Below are 5122 nucleotides of genomic sequence, written 5' to 3' on the forward strand. Positions count from 1 at the left end.
AGATGAAGGTTTTTTTTCAAAATTATAGTCTTTTTTCCTGATTCATATATAGACCATACGGATGGTAACCGGGTTTTATATATATATATATATATATATATATGTTTTAATATTGATTGTTAATATAGTTTGAAAAATTAACTGCTCAACTAAAATGAGTACTATAATAGCAAATAAATAATTTTTTGTTCTTTTAAAAGAAATATTTTTATTGGCTAAGAAAATAATGGTTAACAAAATTATTATTTCAGACCAAAGAAACTAATAATAATAATTATTATTATTATTATTATTATTATTATTTATGAGCGGTTTAGATAATTATCATTTAATGCTTTTTGACGATAAGGTCAATGTTACTATTATTATTATTAGTTTCTTTATGAGCGGTTTAGATAATTATCATTTAATGCTTTTTGACGATAAGGTCAATGTTATCATTAAAAAATATCAAGTTGTGTTGACTTAGAAATTTCACGGTTTGACCGAGCGAAAGGTAGTCTCTGTTAAAAAAAAAAAAAAATCAAAATGCAAGAGAAAAACGTGCAGTTGATGAAAAATGGAGGCCGCTTGTGAAAAAGTTTTAAATTAGAGGAGGAGCGTGTCATTTATCCTATAAAATTTAGCGTGAAAGGTAGGATAAAGCAAAATATTGGATTTTGGGTTGTATGTACGGGCTTGGCAGCCCAGCAATCATGCCACTTAAATTAGTAATATTTTGGACTCTTCTTTGTGGGAAGCACAAAGCTTTATTTTATGGAAAGGCAAGTGGATACAAATATATTGTTGAAGATCGTGTAAAAATTGAAACTTCTATAAAGAGTAGCATCATAATAAATAAACAGCTATCTTGGTGAGGGATTCATGGATTCGGTAGACGAAGCTATATAGAACATTCCACTGAAATCAACAGCTGCTGACGAATGAGTGAGAGGGATATGGTTCTTTCCTGCTACCTCTATTGCTAAACAATCTTTTATTTCAGTCACCACCTGGTTCATATTTGGCCTTTGAGAGGATGTTGGAGATACACAAGCCATTGCTATTTCAACAGCTTTCCACACTGAATTGACTTCGAAATCTCCCTCTAACCTAGGATCAACCACACTTCTAATATCCCCATCACCAACCACATAACTCACCCATTGGCTTATATGAGTCCTGTCTTCGTTTTTACTTATGGCTGACCGGCTTGTGATTATCTCTAACAGAACTACTCCAAAACTGTAAACATCGCTTTTCTCATTTAGCCTATTTGTTTTGTAGTACCTGCAACACAAATCATGATTATTCAATGTCTGCCAAGTTGAAAAGTAGTACTTTTTGCAAAATTATTTTATCTGTTAGACTGAAATTATTTTAATCTGTACCATTTTTCCTTGATTAAACCTTCTCCTCTTTTTTTTTTTTTTAGGTGGTAATTTTTGTCATAAAGTTTATTTTGGTTGATGGCAAGTTTTTTTCTCATAAATTTTATTTTGGTTAATGGCAAGTTCGGTAATGTTGTCGTCAAATGTTCTATAAATTTTATTTTGAAGGACACAGATATATGATCAAATAACACCAACTCACTTAGGGTCAAGGTAACCAGGGGTGCCAGCAACAGCGGTAGACACATGGGTGCCACTATCAGTTGGGAAAATTCTGGATAGCCCAAAATCCGCCAGTTTTCCTTGAAAATTATGAGCTAATAATATATTTGAGGTCTTCACATCTCTGTGGATTATAGGCGGCTTACAACCATTGTGTAGATACTCCAATCCTGCATTTCAAAACCCAAATTTAGCTTAGTAGGGAATAAAATAAAATCAAATGAAGTAAATTTATTGTAAACCTTGAGCTGCGTCCAAAGCTATTTGAAGTCTTCCACGCCAACTTATCACATTTTCTGTTCCATCTCCTGCACAAAATTGATCAATGTATATATAACATAACTAATATGCTCTGTTTCTTTGCAATCTTCTATAGGTTCTTAATCATATCATACACTACTATAAGAAAAGTAGCTTTAGAAACCTGTAGAAAGATACGACTCTAGATTTCCATTGCCCATGTACTCATAGATAAGAGCCATGTTTGTTCCTTCCTTGCAGTACCCAACAAGGCTTGTCAAGTTTCCATGGTAAACTCTCATTAGAAGCTTAACCTGTTTTATTAGAAATAAACTCCTACTAATTAATGTGTACATGCTATGAATAAAGTATAAAAAATTTTAATTCCATATAAATGCATGATGGAAGACATGCCTCTGCTTGAAATTGTTGATACCCCTGAACTGATGAAGAGGAAAGCATCTTTACAGCTATTTCAGTGCCCTCTATTAGGCATGGTAAACTGTTCCAAATCCACCTTAACCAAGAGTTCTTTCAAAGTTACTTGTAATTTTTAGGATCTCAGAGTATGTGAATGGACTTTTTTTATGCTCCAATGAATTGTTTTCGAAAGTTGATCTTGCACCTAGTGTGACATTTGTTGATAGCACCATAAATTTCATAATCATATTATGGTTAAAAAAAAAAAAAAATTCTGATCAGGCTCAAATTAATATGAAAAATATTACCTTCTTGTTTTTTTTCGTTTTAGGAACATGAAGATAGCTGCTGCATTTAACAGGACAACCAGTGCGCCAATTGATGATACTAGTGGAATGAGAATATTATTCTCCTTTTTGCATGGATTGGATGCGCAAAGATGTTTATTTTCCCCAACCCTAGCACATTAACAAAGTTGAAATCATTTTTTATTAAAGTTTTGTGCTTGAAGGTGCTATAACCACAGTTTGTTTTTATAGAATGAAGGAAATATATATATCCTCAAATATTTTCATGAAATATTAAACTTTCAAGTACCATGTATTCCGTTAACAATTTTCTTCCCACGAAATAATAATGCTTTAAATACTCTGCAATTTTTTCCTTTAATTTATTAAATTTAGAAATCTGAACATATGGTCTAAAATATGCGTATTGATGACGGCAACATGGGTCCGTAGCTTTTGAAAAGACGCATACCTTAATGATAGAAAACCGTTGTGTGACTTTTGAATCAGTTCAGCTGGAACTGAACCTCTGAGCATGTTTCGCTTCAAATTTCTGTCAACAGATTAATCAAAACTTTTGAGTTCCCCACATTAATTCTTAACTCTTACAACGAAAATTGCGGAACCAAATCCTGAATCCAAATTACAACTTACAGGACCCTCAAGTTTTGCAATTGAGTTAGAAAATCAGGAACTGGTCCAGTTAAGCTATTGTTTGACAAATCCGTGAGATGAGCAATTTAATTATATAAACTAACCATTAAGATTGTGATCAGATATGGTATGATCAGCGATCAAAATTGAGTGTTTCTTAAATGTTTCTCTTCTAAAGTATACAGACATCCAACATTACTAGTCGTAGTCCTTACAATGATTCTAACATAGTGACATTGGATATGAATGAGGTTATCTCTCCAGTTAATCCACTTGACGACAAGTTCCTGATTGCCATTTCAAAATAATTTCGTTAATAATATTCTATCTAGAGAGAGGTGAATCAACAAATCACAGAATTTAAAACTTACAAGGATATGATTCTAGGGGTATCAAAATCTTTGTAATTGCAATTTCGGCCTGCCCATAAGAATGCTACTGGAGTACATGGATCTCCCTGCCAGTTTCTACTTACTCCGTAACTTGACTTTATGTTGTTTATGGCATCAACTAATATATTCACATCCAATATTAATTAATAATCATTCAGCATAATTAAAATAATCATTCAGCGATCACCATCTACAAACAGAGGATTAACTAAATTGTGGTGGGGAATTAAAACGAAAAGCATATATACTAACCATCATCTTGGTCTGTTTCTGGTTGGGAGACTTCGATGACCGCGTAAACCTCAACGGCGTTAAGGATTGGTGGGAGAGTCGAGTTTTTCGACCGAACAAATGAGAAACTATAATTTGAATTTGTGGAAGCACTAGTGCTGTATACAGCAAGTGACGTTAAGTAGCTAGGGACATAATCTTCATCATACCACTTGATCACCCCATTCAGAATGATTTCAAATGCTCTGGACTGTTTGGATTGGAGTTGTTGAAGTTCAGCAAAGTGAAAGTAAATATAATATTGGCTACTTTCATCCCGTGGCTCCCAATAGAAATTCAAGGGAGCACTGGCGTTCAATGGCATAGCGCAGGTGCTCATCACAATTGACGGTTGCCGGAAATCAAGGTTAGTTTCGGCGTAATTAACAGTAAGCGAGGTCGTTACTGTGCTCCAGTCTTTCTGTGTAGAAGGCGTCCAAAGGCGATCCAAAACGTCGTATGGATGCCTTTAAATATATGGTACAAAAAGAATACTTAAGTGTCAGAAGTTAATTATAAGCTACAGTTAATTAAATTTTGAATTATAATGATTTTGTGGTTAATTATTACCTGTATGATTGGTTGGCGGTTGAACCAATATACAAGCGACGGTCCAGTCCAAAGCCAAAGTTGTTTCCTTTCATGTGAATGTCAATTTTTTTTTAATTTGATATGTGACTGACTTTATTTACCAATATATATATATATATATATATGTAAATGACTTGCAATTTCTACTTTAATACTACCGTCTATACAATAGGGAATATTTTATTGTTACTCCTTTGGAAAACTGGTTAATTTCAAAATTTAAATTTTAGCAAAACTTTTTGATATTTTAATGACACGTCATATATAAAGTGTATTATTGAATTATTTATCTAAACTATCATACCATAGATACTCATTTAAAAAATGTTAAAGACGAAATATATTTGTAGAAATCAAAAGAAAAAAAAATGCTTTAGCGAATCCAATTTGTATGAGGCACAAAACGAGGTCTGTATCTTTAATGATTATTATACCAATATTTTTCAAAAAAAATAAAAATAAAAATTGGTTAAATCTGAACGAAAATATTGATAATAAATTCTTTATTTCGTTTTATATTAATTGTGTTCTTAAAGAAAGAAAGTTTTGAAGTTTTGATCTTGACATTTTTAAATATATTTATTTTTGAATATTAGCAGGTAAATTTCATCAAATTCTCTTAAAAAAAATAAAAATAGAGAGAGGGAAAATTAATCGTATTATGGTATAATTAAAA

At 32.2% G+C, this 5122-nt stretch overlaps 1 pseudogene; it reads right to left on the reverse strand.

The window, feature by feature from the left end:
* Nucleotides 1–680: 680 nt before the first annotated feature.
* Nucleotides 681–4499, reverse strand: LOC107433493 (LRR receptor-like serine/threonine-protein kinase IOS1; annotated as a pseudogene).
* Between the last annotated feature and the right edge of the window lie 623 nt (nt 4500–5122).

The sequence above is a fragment of the Ziziphus jujuba genome, chromosome 1 (assembly GCF_031755915.1).
Source record: "Ziziphus jujuba cultivar Dongzao chromosome 1, ASM3175591v1".
Lineage (NCBI taxonomy): Eukaryota > Viridiplantae > Streptophyta > Magnoliopsida > Rosales > Rhamnaceae > Ziziphus > Ziziphus jujuba.